The sequence below is a fragment of the Ranitomeya variabilis genome, chromosome 2, assembly GCF_051348905.1.
Source record: "Ranitomeya variabilis isolate aRanVar5 chromosome 2, aRanVar5.hap1, whole genome shotgun sequence".
NCBI lineage: Eukaryota > Metazoa > Chordata > Amphibia > Anura > Dendrobatidae > Ranitomeya > Ranitomeya variabilis.
In genome coordinates, this window is record NC_135233.1 from 86,645,257 (window position 1) to 86,669,060 (window position 23,804).

Sequence of the window (23,804 nt, forward strand, 5' to 3'; positions counted from 1 at the left end):
TTCTTGACATATATCATTTTGATCAGCACAATTATGTTACATATTGGGAAATTTCTTGAGGACCTGATTTTTTATAACGTGATATTTTTAAGTGCTTATGATTGGTTCATTTGTATATTTAACCTGGACTATTGTAACTCTCTACTATACAGTCTCCCTCTTACCAAACTCTCCCCTCTCCAATCTGTCTTGAATGTTGCAGCCAGGATCATATTCCTCGCCAGTCGTTACACCGATGCCTCTGCCTGTTGCCAGTCATTACACTGGTTACGAGTCCACTCCAGAATCCAGTACAAACTTATTACACTCACCCACAAAGCAGTCCATGGCTCAGCACCACCCTACATTTCCTCCCTGGTCTCAGTCTAGCACCCTACCCGTGCCCTCCGTTCTGTCAATGACCTGAGGTTAACATCCTCAATAATAAGAACCTCCACTCCCGTCTCCAAGACTTTTCACGTGCTGCAACAATTCTTTGGAATGCACTACCCAGGTAATAAAATTAATCCCCACAGTTTTAAGCGTGCCCTAAAAATGCATTTGTTCAGACTGGCCTACCGTCTCAACGCATTAACCTAACTCTCCCTGGGTTGCCCATTCAAAATGTTTTACTATAACCAGATTCCTCGTATCATGATCTCACATGCTTTAAGCATTTAATAGCCCTCTGTGTCTGTACTGTTACATACTTAGGCTGATAACCGGTTCATGCAGAATTACATGAACACCCGACTCTTACACTTTGGCTGGTCCGAACAACGTACGGAATTGTTACTATCCACCTTTCATGTTTCCCCCTTTTTCCTCATAGACTGTAAGCTTGTGAGCAGGGCCCTCATTCCTCTTGGTATCTGTTTTGATCCATATGTTTATTGTTATGCTATAATGTCTATTGTATGTACAAGTCCCCTCTAAAATGTAAAGTGCTGCGGAATATGTCGGCGCTATAGAAATAAAATTATATTATTAACATTTGTTTGTCTGTGGAGAGACTAGCTCTGACTAAGATCGCAGTTTGCGGTCGAAATGTGTCTCCTGACCTGAGCTTGACAGCTGCATAGAAATACATCACGCTGCCATGCTCAGGTCAGGAGAGGTGCCGGGCCAGTCTGCGCAGGGTGATGCGATCAATGCAAGAGTTGTACAACAGTCTCTGCCCTAAGCACAGGATGTAGGCATACTTGAACTCCAGTTGAACAGCTTTACTTACTCCATAAAGTTCCTGTAATGGTAGCAGGTAGCCATGGAATAGACTTCATCAAATCTTTGGCTCTGACGAGGATATGGAATGTCTCAAGTTTCCAAAAGTCAGAATTTAGCCCCTGTAAAAATTGGACAACATTCCTGTTGTCCTGTAGACATAGTAACATACAAAAAAGCCCCACAGGACCATCCTTTCCAATGACACTCACAATATTTTGATAAGGAAAACAGGTACTATACACCAAAGGATAGAGACCTTACTTCTTGTAGTCTTGTTGAAGTCTTCTTCTTGTCTTGTTGAACATTGCCTCTGTAGAGTGAGCACTTGGCTCCTCAGTGGTCTGATCCTCTTTCTGCCATTGAAAGAGGGCAACCTTGTGTGACCACAGACAATGGGTGTAGAATCAAATGAGAACTGGGAGCCAAGTTCTCATTTATGGGAATAACAAGAGAAAATCCAGGTGCACGGTTGTGAAACCTTCTTATATTGATGCATGTTTAAAATCGTGACAACATCCACAATAGATTCTAAGTATAGAACATCAATGCATTATTGGTGTGCCAAGCACCTTTAATCATGGACCATATAGCATGAATGGAGCCACAAAGAGCAAGTGCACAATGCTGCTTCATTCAAACTGACAAATGAAACATGGCAATCGGCCAGAGTCTCAGTGGTTGTATACCCCAATACTGTGGAGAGGTGATAACTTTATTCTTATGCTAGAGTACACCTTTAAGGAAATGATAACAAAATTCACTGATTGTATGTAAATATGCCTGTAAACCTACGTGTAAATGCATCTAGAACTAATGCAGATTTGATTTTGCACCCTGTGAACTCCCAATATAAAGACCAACAATTTATAAGCCATAGTAATGTACCCGCTATGTATTACTTCTTTGTTCAGTCAGACTCAAGAGTGATCATTTTGAGAGAGATGATCGATATACAAAAAGTTAATAGGGTCAAAATAGAATGTTCTACTTTGGAATCTAGAATAAAATATCCATTGTAAGATTTATGACTTTTATTATGACATTCCAACCAGAAGCTGTCATCTTCCTTGTGGAGCATTATCATGGAGAGCGGATCATTACTTTGTATACTGGATAATAGGCTCATTACACAGAACAGACGCTGTTTATAATCCAAGGCTAATTAATAAGCCTTCCCATAAACTATGTCTAATTTAGGACCCGGTTCTGCCATAACCTGATGTGTGCTGAATCTTGTAACCTGTTCAATGTTTACTTTGGATTCTTGTTAAATGTTATGATATTCAGCTCTTTATTAGGGTAGTTTCGCACACTGAATTTTTGTAGCATTTTCCAAGTGTTTTATGTTGCCTTTTTTCTGGAAAATCTGAAAATGCACTACATACAGCAGAATAAAATGTTAACAAGCTAAATACACCAAAATTGCGGCTAATTTTGCTCTAAAAAATGACTTTCATGACTTTGATGTCTGTTGGCACATAGTGAGATGAACTACAAGAGTTAGTTCATCCTGATTGGGTACACCTTGAGACAGGATGGCTTTTACACTTTTTATTTATTTACTTACTGCAGGGTAATTTCTTATTTTGTTTTCATATTAGATTCTGGCTGTTAATGGCCACAGTGTGACTTTGCACCTACACATTCCACTTGTGCCAACGTGTTAGGCTACTTTCACACATCCATCGGTACTGGCCCATCGCAATGCGTCGGGCCGACGTACCGATGGACGCTGTGAAATAACTGCAAGACGTGGGCAGCGGATGCAGTTTTACAACGCATCCGCTGCCCATTCTGCAGTCCGGGGAGGAGGGGGTGGAGTTTCGGCCACGCATGCACGGTCGAAAATGGCAGACGCGACGCACAAAAAAACATTACATGTAACTTCTTTTGTGCCGATGGTCCGCCAAAACACAACGCAACCGTCACACGACAGTTTCGACGTGTGGCGATACGTCGCAATGCGTCGGCAATGTAAGTCTATAGGGAAAAAACGCATCCTGCAGACAACTTTGCAGGATGCGTTTTTCTCCTAAATGATGCATTGCGACGTCTGCCAAAAAACGCTAGTGTGAAAGTAGCCTAATATGTTGCCCTTCACTAGAGAAGCATTGTAATGAAGTGGACGAGGGCAAGGCCGCCCATGCATATCCATGATCTGGCCCAGCAAAACTTCCACACTCAGATTCCATCTTAACAAATGTATCTTTACTGTTAAACATTTTCTTAATACAGCGGAACACAATTGTAGACAATACAAAAAATGCCTATTCACAGAGATAACGTGTAATAACAAACTGTCCCTCACTGTCCCTATCCACACGTTACCAGTTCCTTTACTCCAGGAGGTAATCTTCCCACGTCGCAGGCCTGTCTGTCACTGCAGGGAGACGCTCCAGCCGAGGAGAAAACAACAGGGAGTAAACAAAACTCTGTCTCTCAGGTCCAGACTGTAGTCCTTGGGGTACGGCAGGTAGGGGTGGAATGTTCGGCCTCTCAACAGAGGACCCGCTTACAGTTCATGGGCTCCAGGATCTGTGAATATGTCACCGCTGAGTGCTCCGCAGTGTGGGAGCTGGGAACAATCTGGATGTCAGCTTCCAAGAGAGGGGAATCGTCCAGGCAATCTCCTATGTCGCATCTACAGGAGGGCACCAGCATACACAGACTTCTCTCTGCACAGAGAAGTTTCCCGGGCTCTCCTTCTTCTCTCCCTCCTTCCTGGTCACATGACATAACAGGGGGGAGTCTAGCCAATACAGTTTGTTTCTCTGTAATCACATTCGGCATAGGTATAACTTCTGGCCACATGGGGGCAGTGTCTGTCACATTCTTCTATGTCAATGATAACAGAACAGGCACAGCCGGCCAGCTCATTACACGCCCCCCCACTTGAAGGTTGGCAGTCCCTGTCAACGACTGTCTCCAGGGCGGCGATGGCTGTGGAGGTTGTAGGACCCGGCTGTGAAAAGGGCCACACATATTGGTCTCTGTAGGACTGTCCCGGGGGCACTCCTGCGGTGGTCCTCGCTGTCCGCCTAATGGGTGCTAGTCTCTCTCCCCGATCAGTCACTCCACTCTCCACCCCAGTCGGTAAGTCAGTCGAGGAGGTAAGGGGTGCAGACGTGTCAGTCAGGCGAGCAGGGGTAGGGATGTCTTTCACCTCTACATCCCCGGTATCGGTGTCTCCCACAGTATTAGTGACATCCGTCTCTCTAGGCATTATAGGAGGGCAGTCAGGCTGAGAACGACAGGGGCGCAACATGTTACGGTGTAGGGTGCGGAGGCTGCCGCTGTCTTCGCCTTGTACTTGGTAGACGGGGCCACCAGGGTACGGGTGTCCAATTATTCGATAGACTTCGGTCTCCCACTTGGGCCGGAGTTTTCCTTGTGGTTTCTTTACACGAACTAGGACTAGTTGACCCACACTCAGTAGGTCTTCTTGTACTGGAAGTGGATCAGTGTGGACCTGGTCCTGGATCTGCTGTTCCACCAGCCGGTATACAGTTTCCATCCTTTGACGGTGTGCTTGTAGCCAGGAAGGATAGGTACCACAGGTGTCTTCATCAGGGTTAGACAGGTGTAGCTCATGGATGCCTTTGCCTGGGCAGCCAAAAAGGAGGGTGTAAGGCGTGTATCCGGTGACAGAATGGACTTGATTGTTATAGGCCCACAGCAGTTCTGGGAGGAATCGAGGCCAGTCGGGCTTTTTGTCTTCTGCTAAGGTTCGGATCAGTTGTAAGAGGGTCCGGTTGAAACGTTCACAGGCGCCATTCCCTTGTGGATGATACGGGGTGGTCCTGGACTTCTTGATTCCATACATCTGCTGAAGTTCTTCAATGACTCGCCCTTCGAAACACGCCCCTTGATCAGAGTGCAGCCGCTCCGGACACCCGTAGACCCGAACGAAGTGTTGACAGATGGCCTGTGCAGCTGATTCGGCAGTCTGATCTTTGGTAGCAACAGCGACGGCGAATTTCGTGAAATGGTCCACCATCACCAGACAGTACTGGTAGCCACTATTCGCCGTTCCGATCAACAGATAGTCCACCATCAACAACTCGAGGGGCCTGGATGTGCTAATGGTCTGGACGGGTGCACGCTGCTCAGTAGACTTGTGGAGTTCACATGTACGACAGCTTAGGCAGACGTTTTCAACCAGCTTACGGAGTCCTGGGCAAAAAATGAATTGCTGGGTCCACCGGAGGGTCTTGTCTATGCCGAAGTGGCCGTTCCTTCTGTGGGCTTCAGCCACCATCTCATGGGCTAGCTGCACAGGGACGACAATCTGCAAACATTCTTCCAGCATATGGGATAAAAGGACCCTGCGATACAAGACTCCATCCTTCACAATCAGCCGATCCCATTGGGCAAGTAGGGCAGAGGCCCTGGTTGATAGTCGGGCTCTTACTTCGGAGGGTGGTTTCTCTTGTGTCTTCACGTACTGTTTCAGTAAGACGTGTTCAGGGTCTCGATCTTGAAGCTTGGCCCATTCTTGTTGGGACAGGGGGGACCCCACTACGGCTTCGATTCCACCTACAGCATACTGGCGGCTATCTTCTATTTGTTTAGCTAGCCGGGCAAAGTCGGGCAGTTCATCTCCCTCCAACTCTTCATCCCGGTCCCCTACCGGCGGGGATGAGGTCACTCTGGAAAGGCTGTCAGCATTCTGATTCTCCTTCCCCGCTCTGTATTTAATTTTGTATTGGAATCTAGAGAGCCTTGCCATCCAGCGCTGTTCCATTGCCCCTAGTTTGGCATTTTCTAGGTGAGCAAGAGGATTGTTGTCTGTCACGACCAGCACCTCCGCCCCTGTCAGGTAGCCAGCAAACTTCTCTGTCATAGCCCAGGTCAGGGCCAGGAGTTCCAGGCGGAAAGAGCTGTAGTTGACGGGGTTCTTTTCGGTGTCACGGAGGAATCTACTGGCATAGGCTATTACGCGTTCCTTGTTATCTTGGACTTGGGAGAGGACCGCCCCGAGACCTTGAAGGCTGGCGTCGGTGTATAACTGGAACGGCAAGGTGTAGTCTGCAAATGACAGAATAGGGGGTGATGTCAGAGCAGCTTGAAGCGCCCGGAAGGATTTTTCTTGTCCGGCCCGCCAGCTGGTGCGTCATCCTCTGGGACTGTTCGCGGTTCCTCGGAGGGTCTCATGCAGTGGTTCTGCAAGCCGGGCAAAGTCCTTGACAAATCGGCGGTAATAGCCCGCTAGCCCCAGGAAAGCCTGGACTTCTTTGATGGTAGTTGGCTGTGGCCACTCTTGGACAGCTGCTATCTTCTCTGGAGAGGGTTGAACACCTTCGGCCGAGATCCGGTGCCCCAGGTAATCGATCTCCTGCTGGAATAGACGGCACTTGCTGGGCTTCAACTTCAGGCCGTGTTTCTTCAAGCGCTGGAACACTTTGCCAAGCTTGTGAAGATGATCCTCGAAGGTGGCGGAGTATACCATGATGTCATCAAGGTATATCAGCGTGAATTCGAAGTTTAAATCTCCCAGACAGCGTTCCATCAGTCTCTGAAAGGTCCCTGGTGCGTTACTCAAGCCGACTGGCACCTGGTCAAACTCGTACAGGCCCATGGGAAGGATGAAGGCGGTCTTTTCTCTGTCCTTCTCACTCATGGGGACCTGACAATATCCACTGGCCAAGTCTAGAGATGAAAAATATTTGGCCTTTTTCAGGGCGGTCAGTGACTCTTCGATCCGGGGGAGTGGATAGGAGTCCCGGATCGTGCAAGCGTTCAACCGACGGTAGTCTACGCAAAATCTCAGGGATCCATCTTTCTTTTTGACTATCACCACGGGTGCAGCCCATGGGCTCTGGCTTTCCCGCACCACTCCGGCGTGTAGCATAGATTCTAAGAGGCTTTTCACCTCCTGGTATTGTTGAGGTGGTATTTGTTGGTACCTCTCGCGAATAGGGGCAGTATCGCCCGTGGGAATCTCGTGTTGGATACTGGTGGTGTACCCGAAGTCGGTGTCATGCTTTGCAAAGGAGTCTTGGTGTTCTCGCAGTAGTTTCTCCATTTGAGACACTTCCTGTTTGGTGTACTGGGACGGGTCCAGTTGCACTTTTTCCAGTAGTTTTCGCCCAATGTCTTCATCATCTGCTTGAGCATTTATGGCTGAGACAGTTACCGTCCGACCATCTTCTGTAGACGGGGTGAATTGTAAGGGTCCCATGGGGTTCACTTCCGTGGGTAGAGCATATACTCTGGCAAGTTGCGTGCCAGCCTCGAGAGCTACACCTACGTCTGCGGTGTTGTTCAGCCTGACAGGGACTCTTCCGTTCCTCACGACGGCTAGGGTGCGAGCGACTAGTGGGTTTAGCTTACTCCCACTTGGAGCCCTCGGCTCGATTAACACTTCAACTCCTTCAAGTTGTCGGTTGGTGTTAAGAGGCAGGGAAATGACTGTCTCTTTTTCAGCGGGCAAAGTAATCCGGGTACAGCGGGGCACTTTAATGGCTGCTAGGGGTAGTTGTTCCTTTGCCATCTGTTGAAGTCCAACGGTCCGGATTACGCGCTGGAACGCCAGACGAGTCGGTTTATGTTTGGTAACTTTCTGCCAGTACTTGGGCCCTTTTCTTGTCAACAGCATAAGATCTAGGTCTTTCAAGATATTCATTCCAATTATTACTGGGGTCTCGGAGCCGAAGCCTTCCTTGACAATGATGATTCCTCGTTTCCCTAGGTCTTGTCCACAGGCCTTCGTATCCATCCAGGCGACTCCGGTTACTGGAATAGGTAGGTTATTAGCCGCAATTATCTTAATGGTGGTATCTGGATCACAAGCAGTTCTTGGTTTGAGGTACTTTTCATAAAACTGTTCAGAGATCGTGGTCACTTGCGACCCAGTGTCCATCAATCCTTGCACCACAATTCCCTCCAGAATAACTTCAAGTATAGGACTACTCGAGGCAAGAGTACTCCGTTGCTGGTTCTGTTTTTCTACACCCCGTCCTCTGTCCCCCCCTGCTGCTCGAACCTCAGCTGCAGGGGTGTCTAGTTTAACGGCGGCCATTGTGGTGAGACCTGGCGTGGTGGCTCTGCTTGTGGATGTAGCTGATATTCTGTTCGTCGTGGTAACTGATGGTTTGTTCGTTGAGGACAACGATTCACCCTGTGGCGAGGGTCACCACATGACCAACACGGTCCCGCGGGACGGCTAGGTCGTATCCGCTGGTCTCTCTGTCGTTCTAGTGTTAACTGTGACACCTGTTGCTGTAAATCTGCTACCATCTGTTTCAGCTCCTCGGTGTCACTGTTGGGCTGGTTACTGTTTAATATGGATCTGCACGCAGCGCTTTGAGTCCCCACATCCATGACGGGTCCCCTAGAATGTTCTATGGCTTCCTGCTTGACTTCAGCGAAGGTGAGAGTCGGCGTCCTCCGAATCAAGTCCTGTAGCGTACGGTTAAGATACTGGTCTCTCAGCCCTATAACGAATTGGTCTCTCAGTACCAGGTCACGAGGAGCTATAGTAGCCAGTTGTTCCCCTCTTGCACAGACTTGTTCAAGGAGTACCTGAAGGGCATTTGCATATTGGGGAATGTCCTCCCATTCAAGCTGTGTCCATCTGAAGAACAGGTACCGCAGTGTTCCCTGGTACATAGTAGGTCCATAGGTCTTTTCCAGCACCCGCACCAAATCCTCCAACTCACGCTGCCCCCTGACCGTCTCCAGTCTGACTGTCGTCCATGCCTCCCCCTCTAGCGTCAGTACCGCCATTTCCGCCAAGGTCTTAGGGTCAATATTATACATTTCTCCCAGTATCTGCACTTGTTCCGCCCACTCTGGTACGGGGTAGTTTCGCCCGCCAAATTTCCTGACCTGGTTTACAATGGACACCGGCGGCGGTTTCTGACTGTATACTGGGCCTGGGTGGGAAACCTGCTGGGCACAGATCCTGCCGACTACGCCAGATGAAGTGGACGAGGGCAAGGCCGCCCATGCATATCCATGATCTGGCCCAGCAAAACTTCCACACTCAGATTCCATCTTAACAAACGTATCTTTACTGTTAAACATTTTCTTAACACAGCGGAACACAATTGTAGACAATACAAAAAATGCCTATTCACAGAGATAACGTGTAATAACAAACTGTCCCTCACTGTCCCTATCCACACGTTACCAGTTCCTTTACTCCAGGAGGTAATCTTCCCACGTCGCAGGCCTGTCTGTCACTGCAGGGAGATGCTCCAGCCGAGGAGAAAACAACAGGGAGTAAACAAAACTCTGTCTCTCAGGTCCAGACTGTAGTCCTTGGGGTACAGCAGGTAGGGGTGGAATGTTCGGCCTCTCAACAGAGGACCCGCTTACAGTTCATGGGCTCCAGGATCTGTGAATATGTCACCGCTGAGTGCTCCGCAGTGTGGGAGCTGGGAACAATCTGGATGTCAGCTTCCAAGAGAGGGGAATCGTCCAGCCAATCTCCTATGTCGCATCTACAGGAGGGCACCAGCACACACAGACTTCTCTCTGCACAGAGAAGTTTCCCGGGCTCTCCTTCTTCTCTCCCTCCTTCCTGGTCACATGACATAACAGGGGGGAGTCTAGCCAATACAGTTTGTTTCTCTGTAATCACATTCAGCATAGGTATAACTTCTGGCCACATGGGGGCAGTGTCTGTCACAGATTCTTCTATGTCAATGATAACAGAACAGGCACAGCCGGCCAGCTCATTACAGTAAGGTGACAAATCAACTTTAAAGCAAACCTGTCAGCAGGATTTTGCTAAGTAAACTACAGACACTGTCAAGTTGGCAGTGCTAAACTGATTAAAATGACACCTGGGGTGAAGAAACCATCTTGTGGTTCTTGTGTAATCGGTGTTAGACATTTTCACCTAATGATATGCCCATGCTCTGGGACGAAACTGTAGGCAGAGACTTATCTTTCTGCTCTCTCCAGCTCTAATCAGATAAACCAAGAAAAGATCTGCCCACAGGACAGTTTGTCTCTATGAGGAGCATGTTTGTGCTTCGGGGTGGCCTGTGGCAGGTCTTTCCTTGGTGCCTCTGGTTTAGAGCAGATAGATCAGGAAGATAAGACTCTGCCTACAGTCCCACTTCGGAGCATGGGCATATCATTAGGTGAAAACTTCTAACACTGATTACACAAGAACGACAAGGCGGATTTCTTCATTTTAATCAGTATAACATCGCCAACCTGGCAGTGTCTGTAGTCTACTTAGCAAAATCCTGATGACAGGTTTACTTTAAATAAGTATATGGCAGCACTGTTGTATTCCTCAGCTATTCTAATGTCACTTAGTATGGTTCAAAAATTCCATTTTATATCACAATGCAGCTAGAAAATGGAAGTCATAGAAAAAAAGTGTACTTTAAGCAATAGTAACAAATATACAGTACCAAAAAATATAAAACATAAATAGCATTAATAGTATCAAACTATCTGATCTACAGTATGTCTTGACTGTGTTTCCATATCTACTATATAATCGTCTGATTCTGTCTGTTTGTCTGTAATGGAAATCCCACTGATTTCCCACTATGTGGTGACCAATCGCTGATTGGTCACCACATAATTCAGTCACGTTTACAGAACAAGTTCTGTCAGTCACAGTGCCACATAGTTCACTCACGTTTACTGAACAAGTTCTGTCAGTCACAGTGCCACATAGTTCAGTCACGTTTACTGGACAAGTTCTTTCAGTCACAGTGCCATGTAGTTCAGTTATGTTTACTGAACAAGTTCTGTCAGTCACAGTGCCACGTAGGTCAGTCACGTTTACTGAACAAGTTCTGTCATTCACAGTGCCACGTAGTTCAGCCATGTTTACTGAACAAGTTATGTCAGTCACAGTGTGATGTAGTTCAGTCACGTTTACTGAACAAGTTCTGTCAGTCACAGTGCCACGTAGTTCAGTCACGTTTACTGAACAAGTTCTGTCAGTTACAGTGCCACGTAGTTCAGTCACTTTTACTGTACAAGTTCTGTCAGTCACAGTGCAACATAGTTCACTCACATTTACTGAATAAGTTCTGTCAGTCACAGTGTGACGTAGTTCAGTCACGTTTACTGAACAAGCTCTGTCAGTCACAGTGCCACGTAGTTCAGTCAAGTTTACTGAACACGTTCTGTCAGTCACGGTGTGACATAGTTCACTCACGTTTACTGAACGCGTTCAGTCAGTCAATGTTGTATACAAAAATATTTTGGGTTGATATTGTTAACAAATTCAGTGCCTTGTGAAAGTATAAGCCCCCCTGGAACTTTTCAACCTTTTCCCTCATATCGTGCTTCAAAAATAAAGATACCAAATGTAAATTGTTGGTGAAGAATCAACAACAAGTGAAACACAATTGTGAAGATGAACGAAATTTATTGGTTATTTTAAATTTTGGTGGAAATTCAAAAACTGAAAAGTGGGGCGTGCAATATTATTCGGCCCCTTTAACTTAATACTTTGTTGCTCCACCTTTTGCTGCAATTACAGCTGCAAGTCTCTTGGGGAATGTCTCTATCAGTTTTGTACATCGATAGACTGAAATTCTTGCCCATTCTTCCTTGACAAACAGCTCGAGCTCAGTGAGGTTTGATGGAGATCGTTTGTGAACAGCAGTTTTCAGCTCTTTCCACAGATTCTCGGTTGGATTGAGGTCTGGACTTTGACTTGTCCATTCTAACACCTGGATACGTTTATTTGTGAACCATTCCATTGTAGATTTTGCTTTATCTTTGGGATCATTGTCTTGTTGGAAGACAAATCTCCATCCCAGTCTCAGGTCTTTTGCAGACTCCAACAGGTTTTCTTCAAGAATGGTCCTGTATTTGGCTCCATCCATCTTCCCATCAATTTTAACCATCTTCTCTGTCCCTGCTGAAGAAAAGCAGGCCCAAACCATGATGCTGCCACCACCATGTTTGACAGTGGGGATGGTGTGTTCAGGGTGATGAGCTGTGTTGTCTTTACGCCAAGAATATTGTTGCCAAAAAGTTTGATTTTGGTTTCATCTGACCAGAGCACCTGCTTCCACATGTTTGGTGTCTCACCCAGGTGGCTTGTTGCAAACTTTAAACGACACTTTTTATGAATATCCTTGAGAAATGGCTTTCTTCCTGCCACTCTTCCATAAAGGACAAATTTGTGCAGTGTAAGACTGATTGTTGTCTGTTGTGAATTTACTTTTTGCTCCCTCTAGTGGTTACTAGTTTTTTGACTCTGGTTTTTCTGTCATTCCTTTTATCCGCACCTGGGTCGTTAGTTAAGGGTGTTGCTATTTAAGCTCCCTGGACCTTCAGTTCAATGCCTGGCAACGTAGTTATCAGAGCTAGTCTGCTGTGCTCTTGTCTACTGATCCTGGTTCCAGTTATATCAGCTAAGTCCGCTTTTTGCTTTTTGCTATTTTGTTTTGGTTTTGTATTTTTGTCCAGCTTGTTCCAAATATATATCCTGACCTTTGCTGTAAGCTCTAGGGGGCTGGTGTTCTCCCCCCGGACCGTTAGACGGTTCGGGGGTTCTTGAATTTCCAGTGTGGATTTTGATAGGGTTTTTGTTGACCATATAAGTTACCTTTCTTTATTCTGCTATCAGTAAGCGGGCCTCTCTGTGCTAAACCTGGTTCATTTCTGTGTTTGTCATTTCCTCTTACCTCACCGTTATTATTTGTGGGGGGCTTCTATCCAGCTTTGGGGTCCCCTTCTCTGGAGGCAAGAAAGGTCTTTTGTTTTCCTCTACTAGGGGTAGCTAGATTCTCCGGCTGGAGCGTGTCATCTAGAATCAACGTAGGAATGATCCCCGGCTACTTCTAGTGTTGGCGTTAGGAGTAGATATATGGTCAACCCAGCTACCACTGCCCTATGAGCTGGATTTTTGTATTCTGCAGACTTCCACGTTCCTCCGAGACCCTCGCCATTGGGGTCATAACAGTTTGCCATGCCAGTATTAAATGTTTAATGCATTGCAGAAGAGGGATTATAAGAAAGAAGATTCTGAGTTTTTTTTTTTTTCTTCTTCCCCTTTACCTCAGAGTGGCTATGCTTGCTGCAGACATGAATGTCCAGACCTTGATTACAAGTGTGGACCAGCTGGCTACTCGTGTGCAGGGCATACAAGACTATGTTATCAGTAATCCTAGGTCAGAACCTAAAATACCGATTCCTGAACTGTTTTCCGGAGACAGGTTTAAGTTTAGGAATTTTGTGAATAATTGTAAATTGTTTTTGTCCCTGAGACCCTGTTCATCTGGAGACTCTGCTCAGCAAGTAAAAATTGTTATTTCGTTCTTACGGGGCGACCCTCAGGATTGGGCTTTTTCGCTGGCGCCAGGAGATCCGGCATTGGCTGATATTAATGCGTTTTTTCTGGCGCTCGGTTTACTTTATGAGGAACCCAATCTTGAGATTCAGGCAGAAAAGGCCTTGCTGGCTATGTCTCAGGGGCAGGACGAGGCTGAAGTGTACTGCCAAAAATTTCGGAAATGGTCCGTGCTGACACATTGGAACGAGTGTGCACTGGCCGCTAATTTTAGAAATGGCCTTTCTGAAGCCATTAAGAATGTTATGGTGGGTTTTCCTATTCCCACAGGTCTGAATGATACTATGGCACTGGCTATTCAAATTGACCGGCGGTTGCGGGAGCGCAAAACCGCAAATTCCCTCATGGTGTTGTCTGAACAGACACCTAATTCGGTGCAATGTGATAGAAAAATCGCAAATTCCCTCATGGTGTTGTCTGAACAGACACCTGATTTAATGCAATGTGATAGAATCCTGACTAGAAATGAGCGGAAAATTCATAGACGCCGGAATGGCTTGTGCTACTACTGTGGTGATTCTACACATATTATCTCAGCATGCTCTAAACGTATAGCTAAGGTTGTTAGTCCTGTCACCGTTGGTAATTTGCAACCTAAATTTATTCTGTCTGTAACTTTGATTTGCTCACTGTCGTCTTTTCCTGTCATGGCGTTTGTAGATTCAGGTGCTGCCCTGAGTCTTATGGATCTGTCATTTGCTAAGCACTGTGGTTTTACTCTTGAACCATTAGAAAATCCTATTCCTCTTAGGGGTATTGATGCTACGCCATTGGCAGCAAATAAACCGCAGTATTGGACACAGGTTACCATGTGCATGACTCCTGAACACCGCGAGGTGATACGTTTCCTGGTTTTACATAAAATGCATGATTTGGTTGTTTTAGGGCTGCCATGGTTACAGACCCATAATCCAGTCCTGGACTGGAAGGCTATGTCAGTCTCAAGTTGGGGCTGTCGTGGTATTCATGGGGATTCCCTGCCTGTGTCTATTGCTTCTTCTACGCCTTCGGAAGTTCCGGAGTATTTGTCTGATTATCAGGATGTCTTCAGTGAGTCTGAGTCCAGTGCACTGCCTCCTCATAGGGACTGTGACTGTGCTATAGATTTGATCCCAGGTAGTAAATTTCCTAAGGGAAGACTGTTTAATCTGTCGGTACCTGAACATACCGCTATGCGTTCATATATCAAGGAGTCTCTAGAGAAAGGACATATTCGTCCGTCTTCTTCCCCTCTTGGTGCGGGATTCTTTTTTGTGGCAAAAAAGGACGGATCTTTGAGATCTTGTATTGATTATCGGCTTTTAAATAAGATCACTGTCAAATTTCAGTATCCTTTACCGCTGTTGTCTGACTTGTTTGCCCGGATTAAAGGTGCCAAGTGGTTCACCAAGATAGATCTTCGTGGTGCGTACAACCTTGTGCGCATTAAGCAAGGTGATGAATGGAAAACCGCATTCAATACGCCCGAAGGTCATTTTGAGTACTTGGTGATGCCTTTTGGGCTCTCCAATGCGCCTTCAGTTTTTCAGTCCTTTATGCATGACATTTTCCGGAAGTATCTGGATAAATTTTTGATTGTTTATCTGGATGATATTTTGGTTTTTTCTGATAATTGGGATTCGCATGTGGAGCAGGTCAGGTTGGTCTTTAAAATTTTGCGTGAAAATTCTTTGTTTGTCAAGGGCTCAAAGTGTCTCTTTGGTGTACAGAAGGTTCCCTTTTTGGGGTTCATTTTTTCCCCTTCTGCTGTGGAGATGGACCCAGTCAAGGTCCGAGCTATTCTTGATTGGACTCAGCCCTCGTCAGTTAAGAGTCTACAGAAGTTCTTGGGTTTCGCTAACTTCTACCGTCGTTTTATCGCTAATTTTTCTAGCATTGTGAAACCTTTGACGGATATGACCAAGAAGGGCTCCGATGTAGCTAACTGGGCTCCTGCTGCCGTGGAGGCTTTCCAGGAGTTGAAACGCCGGTTTACTTCGGCGCCTGTTTTGTGCCAGCCCGATGTCTCACTTCCCTTTCAGGTTGAGGTGGATGCTTCAGAGATTGGAGCAGGGGCCGTTTTGTCGCAGAGAGGCCCTGGTTGCTCTGTTATGAAACCTTGTGCCTTTTTCTCTAGGAAGTTTTCGCCTGCCGAGCGAAATTATGATGTGGGCAATCGGGAGTTGTTGGCCATGAAATGGGCATTTGAGGAGTGGCGTCATTGGCTCGAGGGTGCTAAGCATCGTGTGGTGGTCTTGACTGATCACAAAAATCTGATGTATCTCGAGTCTGCTAAACGCCTTAATCCGAGACAGGCCCGCTGGTCATTGTTTTTCTCCCGCTTTGATTTTGTTGTCTCGTATTTACCAGGTTCAAAGAATGTGAAGGCCGATGCTCTTTCTAGGAGCTTTGTGCCTGATGCTCCTGGAGTCGCTGATCCTGTTGGTATTCTTAAAGATGGAGTTATCTTGTCAGCTATTTCTCCGGATCTGCGACGTGTGTTGCAGAGATTTCAGGCTGATAGGCCTGAGTCTTGTCCACCTGACAGACTGTTTGTCCCGGATAAGTGGACCAGCAGAGTCATTTCCGAGGTTCATTCCTCGGTGTTGGCAGGTCATCCGGGAATTTTTGGCACCAGAGATCTGGTGGCCAGGTCCTTTTGGTGGCCTTCCTTGTCAAGGGATGTGCGGTCATTTGTGCAGTCCTGTGGGACTTGTGCTCGAGCTAAGCCTTGCTGTTCTCGTGCCAGCGGTTTGCTCTTGCCCTTGCCTGTCCCGAAGAGACCTTGGACACATATCTCCATGGATTTCATTTCTGATCTTCCGCTATCCCAGGGCATGTCCGTTATCTGGGTGATATGTGATCGCTTCTCAAAGATGGTCCATTTGGTTCCTTTGCCTAAGCTGCCTTCCTCTTCCGATCTGGTTCCTGTGTTTTTCCAGAACGTGGTTCGTTTGCACGGCATCCCTGAGAATATTGTGTCAGACAGAGGATCCCAGTTCGTTTCCAGATTCTGGCGATCCTTTTGTAGTAGGATGGGCATTGATTTGTCGTTTTCGTCTGCTTTCCATCCTCAGACTAATGGACAGACGGAGCGAACCAATCAGACTTTGGAGGCTTATTTGAGGTGTTTTGTCTCTGCTGATCAGGACGATTGGGTGACATTCTTGCCGTTGGCTGAGTTTGCCCTTAATAATCGGGCTAGTTCCGCCACCTTGGTTTCGCCTTTTTTCTGCAACTCTGGTTTCCATCCTCGCTTTTCTTCGGGTCATGTGGAGCCTTCTGACTGTCCTGGGGTGGATTCTGTGGTGGATAGGTTGCAGCGGATCTGGAATCATGTGGTGGACAATTTGAAGTTGTCACAGGAGAGGGCTCAGCGCTTTGCCAACCGCCGCCGCGGTGTGGGTCCCCGACTACGCGTTGGGGATTTGGTATGGCTTTCTTCCCGCTTTGTTCCTATGAAGGTCTCCTCTCCCAAATTTAAACCTCGTTTTATTGGGCCTTACAAGATATTGGAAATCCTTAATCCTGTATCTTTTCGTCTGGATCTTCCTGTGTCGTTTGCTATTCACAATGTATTTCATAGGTCCTTGTTGCGGCGGTACATTGTGCCTATAGTTCCTTCTGCTGAGCCTCCTGCTCCGGTGTTGGTTGAGGGCGAGTTGGAGTACGTGGTGGAGAAGATCTTGGATTCTCGCCTCTCCAGGCGGAGGCTTCAGTACCTGGTCAAGTGGAAGGGCTATGGTCAGGAGGATAATTCCTGGGTGGTCGCCTCTGATGTTCATGCGGCCGATTTAGTTCGTGCCTTTCATGCCGCTCATCCTGATCGCCCTGGTGGTCGTGGTGAGGGTTCGGTGACCCCTCACTAAGGGGGGGGGGTACTGTTGTGAATTTACTTTTTGCTCCCTCTAGTGGTTACTAGTTTTTTGACTCTGGTTTTTCTGTCATTCCTTTTATCCGCACCTGGGTCGTTAGTTAAGGGTGTTGCTATTTAAGCTCCCTGGACCTTCAGTTCAATGCCTGGCAACGTAGTTATCAGAGCTAGTCTGCTGTGCTCTTGTCTACTGATCCTGGTTCCAGCTAAGTCCGCTTTTTGCTTTTTGCTATTTTGTTTTGGTTTTGTATTTTTGTCCAGCTTGTTCCAAATATATATCCTGACCTTTGCTGTAAGCTCTAGGGGGCTGGTGTTCTCCCCCCGGACCGTTAGACGGTTCGGGGGTTCTTGAATTTCCAGTGTGGATTTTGATAGGGTTTTTGTTGACCATATAAGTTACCTTTCTTTATTCTGCTATCAGTAAGCGGGCCTCTCTGTGCTAAACCTGGTTCATTTCTGTGTTTGTCATTTCCTCTTACCTCACCGTTATTATTTGTGGGGGGCTTCTATCCAGCTTTGGGGTCCCCTTCTCTGGAGGCAAGAAAGGTCTTTTGTTTTCCTCTACTAGGGGTAGCTAGATTCTCCGGCTGGAGCGTGTCATCTAGAATCAACGTAGGAATGATCCCCGGCTACTTCTAGTGTTGGCGTTAGGAGTAGATATATGGTCAACCCAGCTACCACTGCCCTATGAGCTGGATTTTTGTATTCTGCAGACTTCCACGTTCCTCCGAGACCCTCGCCATTGGGGTCATAACAGTTGTCCTATGGACAGACTGTCCCACCTCAGCTGTAGAACTCTGCAGTTCATCCAGAGTGATCATGGGCCTCTTGGCTGCATCTCTGATCAGTGTTCTCCTTGTTTGAAATGAAAGTTTAGAGGGACAGCCGGGTCTTGGTAGATTTGCAGTGGTATGATACTCCTTCCATTTCAATATGATCGCTTGCACAGTGCTCCTTGGGAAGTTTAAAGTTTTGGAAATCATTTTGTATCCAAATCCGGCTTTAAACTTCTCCACAACAGTATCACGAACCTGACTGTTGTGTTCCTTGGTCTTCATGATGCTCTCTGTACTTCAAACAGAACCCTGAGACTATCACAGAGCAGGTGCATTTATACGGAGACTTAATTACACACAGGTGGATTATATTTATCATCATTAGGCATTTAACCCCTTAATCCCATATGACGTACTATCCCATCAAGGTGACCTGGGACTTAATTCCCAGTGACGGGATAATACGTCATATGTGATCGGCCGCGCTGACTATCGCAGCTGACATCCGGCACTATGTGTCAGGAACGGTCATGGCCCCCGCACATTAACCCCCGGCACACTGCGATCAAACATGATCGCGTTGCTCCAAGCATCTCTTACCTCCTATCCCTGCAGGCCCTGGATCCAAAATGGCCGCGGGGCTGCATCTGGGTCCTGCAGGGGCTACTTCCGGGTCCAGAGCAGGCGCTGGTAAGCCTGCTGCGCTGTAAGTCAGATCGCTGATCTGACAGAGTGCTGTGCAAACTGTCAGATCAGTGATCTGTGATATCCCCCCCGGGACAAAGTAAAAAAGTAAAAAAAAAAAAAATTCTACATGTGTAAAAAAAAAATCCTAAATAAAGAAAAAAAATATTATTCCCATAAATACATTTCTTTATCTAAATAATGAAAAAAAACAATAAAAGTACACATATTTAGTATCGCCACTTCCGTAACGACCCAACCTATAAAACTGTCCCACTAGTTAACCCCTTCAGTGAACACGGTAAGAAAAAAAAAAACGAGGCAAAAAACAACGCTTTATTATCATACCGCCGAACAAAAAGGGGAATAACACGCGATCGAAAAGACGGATATAAATAACCATGATACTCCTGAAAACGTCATCTTGTCCCGCAAAAAACGAGCCACCATACAGCATCATAAGCAAAAAAATAAAAAAGTTATAGTCCTCAGAATAAAGCGATGCCAAAATAATAATTTTTTCTATAAAATAGCTTTTATCGTACAAAAGCGCCAAAACATAAAAAAAAGATTTAAATGAGATATCGCTGTAATCGTAATGACCCGAAGAATAAAACTGCGTTATCAATTTTACCAAACGTGGAACGGTATAAACGCCTCCCCCAAAAGAAATTCATGAATAGCTGGTTTTTGGTCATTCTGCCTCACAAAAATCGGAATAAAAGCGATCAAAAACTGTCACGTGTCCGAAAATGTTACCAATAAAAACGTCAACTCGTCCCGCAAAAAAAAGACCTCACATGACTCTGTGGACCAAAATATGTAAAAATTATAGGTCTCAAAATGTGGAGACGCAAAAACTTTTTTGCTATAGAAAGCGTCTTTTAGTGTGTGACAGCTGCCAATCAAAAAAATCCGCTATAAAAAACGCTATAAAAGTAAATCAAACCCCCTTCATCACCCCCTTAGTTAGGGAAAAATAATAAAATTAAAAAAATGTATTTATTTCCATTTTCCCATTAGGGTTAGGGCTAGGGTTAGGGTTAGGGCTAGGGTTAGGGCTAGGGTTGGAGCTGAAGTTAGGGTTAGGGTTGGGGCTAAAGTTAGGGTTAGGGTTGGGGCTAAAGTTAGGGTTAGGGTTTGGATTACATTTACGGTTGGGATTAGGGTTGGGATTAGAGTTAGTGGTGTGTCAGAGTTAGGGGTGTGGTTAAGGTTACCATTGGGATTAGGGTTAGGGGTGTGTTTGGATTAGGGTTTCAGGTAGAATTGGGGAGTTTCCACTGTTCAGGCACATCAGGGGCTCTCCAAACGCGATATGGCGTCCGATCTCAATTCCAGCCAATTCTGCGTTGAAAAACTAAAACAGTGCTCCTTCCCTTCCGAGCTGTCCCGTGCGCTCAAACAGGGGTTTACCCCAACATATGGGGTATCAGCGTACTCGGGACAAATTGAACAACAACTTTTGAGGTCCAAGTTATCTTGTTATCCTTGGGAAAATAAAAATTTTGGGGGCTAAAAATCATTTTCGTGGAAAAAAAAGGATTTTTTATTTTCACGGCTCTGCGTTGTAAACTGTAATGAAACACTTGGGGGTTCAAAGTTCTCACAACACATCTAGATAAGTTCCTTGGGAGGTCTAGTTTCCAATATAGGGTCACTTGTGGGGGTTTCTACTGTTTGGGTACATCAGGGGCACTGCAAATGCAACGTGACGCCTGCAGACCAATCCATCTAAGTCTGCATTCCAAATGGCACTCCTTCCCTTCCGAGCTCTGCCATGCACCCAAACAGTGGTTCCCCCCACATATGGGGTATCATCGTACTCAGGACAAATTGAACAACAATTTTTGGGGTCCAATTTCTTCTCTTACCCTTGGGGAAATAAAAAATTGGGGGCGAAAAGATCATTTTTGTGAAAAAATATGATTTTTTATTTTTACGGCTCTGTATTATAAACTTCTATGAAGCACTTGGTCAGTCAAAGTGCTCACCACACATCTAGATAAGTTCCTTAGGGGGTCTACTTTCCAAAATGGTGTCACTTGTTGGGGGTTTCAATCTTTAGGCACATCAGGGGCTCTCCAAACGCAACATGGCATCCCATCTCAATTCCAGTCAATTTTGCATTGAAAAGTAAAATGGCGCTCCTTTCCTTCCAAGCTCTGCCATGCGCCCAAACAGTGGTTTACCCCCACATATGGGGTATCAGCGTACTCAGGACAAATTGTACAACAACTTTTGGGGTCCATTTTCTCCTGTTACCCTCGGTAAAATAAAACAAATTGGAGCTGAAATAAATTTTGTGTGAAAAAAAGTTAAATGTTCATTTTTATTTAAACATACAAAAATTTCCTGTGAAACACCTGAAGGGTTAATAAAATAAACTTCTTGAATGTGTTTTTGAGCACCTTGAGGGGTTCAGTTTTTAGAATGGTGTCACACTTGGGTATTTTCTATCATATAGACCCCTCAAAATGACTTCAAATGAGATGTTGTCCCTAAAAAAAAATGGTGTTGTAAAAATGAGAAATTTCTGGTCAACTTTTAACCCTTATAACTCCCTAACAAAAAAAATGTTGGTTCCAAAATTGTGCTGATGTAAAGTAGATATGTGGGAAATGTTACTTATTAAGTATTTTGCGTGACATATCTCTGTGACTTAAGGGCATAAAAATTCAAAGTTGAAAAATTGTGAAATTTTCAAAATTTTCGCCAAATTTCCGTTTTTTTCACAAATAAACGCAAGTTATATTGAAGAAATGTTACCACTATCATGAAGTACAATATGTCACGAGAAAACAATGTCAGAATCACTAAGATCTGATAAAGCGTTCCAGAGTTATAACCTCATAAAGAGACAGTGGTCAGAATTGTAAAAATTGGCCCGGTCATTAACGTGCAAACCACCCTTGGGGCTTAAGGGGTTAAGACAACATTGGATCATTCAGAGATCCACAATGAACTATTGAAAGTGAGTTTTCTGCACTGAAAGTAAAGGGGCCGAATAATATTGCACGCTCCACTTTTCAGTTTTTGATTTTCCACAAAAATTTTAAATAACCAATAAATTTCACTCAACTTTACAATTGTGTTCCACTTTTTGTTGATTCTGTACCAAAAATTTACATTTGGTATTTTTATGTTTGAAGCATGACATGTAGGAAAAGGTTGAAAAGTTCCCGGGAGCCGAATACTTTCGCAAGGCACTGTATATTATAGTGTTGATGTACTTCTTTCGTCCGATGATTTATTTAAATACAGTTAGATATTCATGTAATGGTTTATATATTTTGATGATCTGTTTAATAATTTCGCTCAGTTAAGTTCTATGAGCAATAAAATTTAATGATAACACAGGTCAACAAAAAAAAAAATTTTTTCTGGTGTCCAAAATATTTTAATGAATTTGGGGTATTTTTGGGGTGCTGATTCTGAATATGCTATCAGTTTTGCCAGATTGGCTCAAGTTTTTGACATTTTTGGTATCTTATTTATAGCACTTGTTGGTAAATGCGACGCATCATCTCATTAATTTCTTTGGATTAGTACTTGAACTGAGCAGTTCTCAATATAGTTTTGTGTTAATTAGTGTTCTAAAAGTTTGTTCATAGCTTGATTTTTGCACTAACTTTATGTTGTTGTCTGTTTTCCAGTGAAAAGCATGAACTCATCAAGAAGAAGTTGTCTTAACGATCCAGACTCATTCTGTTACATTTGTGGTGAATACACACTGCCAAAACATAGAAGAAACATAACAGACTTCGTAAAAAAAAGTGTATTTTGCCTATTTTGGGGTTATGCTTGGGGACCAAGACAAGTTTTGGGCACCACACATAGTGTGCAAAGCATGTATCGAATTATTACGAAAATGGAGCAAAGGACAAAGAAAAAGCTTCAAATTTGGTGTTCCAATGGTGTGGAGAGAGCCAAAAAATCATCATGATGACTGTTATTTCTGTGCAGTGCAAGTGCAAGGATTCAATAAGCATAAGAAACGAAAATGGGAGTAACATGGAATCTGCAAGAAGGCCTGTCCCTCATTGTGAAGATGTGCCTGTACCTGTGTTTACCATAAATAACAGTCATCATGATGATTTTTTGGCTCTCTCCACACCATTGGAACACCAAATTTGAAGCTTTTTCTTTGTCCTTTGCTCCATTTTCGTAATAATTCGATACATGCTTTGCACACTATGTGTGGTGCCCAAAACTTGTCTTGGTCCCCAAGCATAACCCCAAAATAGGTAAAATACACTTTTTTTTACAAAGTCTGTTATGTTTCTTCTATGTTTTGGCAGTGTGTATTCACCACAAATGTAACAGAATGAGTCTGGATCGTTAAGACAACTTCTTCTTGATGAGTTCATGCTTTTCACTGGAAAACAGACAACAACATAAAGTTAGTGCAAAAATCAAGCTATGAACAAACTTTTAGAACAAAAAGGAAAACTCAAAATAGATACCGCGCTTAGGTGTATAAAATGGACTGCCTATGATAACCAGGATAAACCACAAAAGTGTGAAATGATAAAATCCAATGATGGTGGGCCCGAAGGTACCCACCAAAATACCTGTAGGTGATTATGAGGACGCACTAAACAGCAGGATACCTGTCAGCTGCCCTATACGGATATCAGTGCACAAAAAGATTCCCTCAGAATATAAGTGTTGGTTCAAAGAACCCTTACCGTATAATGTCACTAGTTTCACGCTGAGCTCTTCCTGGTGTATGTCCAAGGGGGCGTGCAGGCTACCGTAGGTGGTTGCGACGGGCGCAAAGTAATCCTGCAGCTGACGGGCGACAGATGGACACACAGGTAGTAGTCCTGCGCGAGCTGCGTGGGGTGTAGCTAGTAAGTGCAGAGCCAGAGAGCGCCCCGGCCGAAGGCGTCCCTGGTTGCACTTAGAAACAAAGATGGCCGGCGCTGCTAAGCAGCGTGTGACGTCACAGGCACTAAGGAGCCCTGCTGGGACCAAAAAGCAAACCAACGCGTTTCAAAGG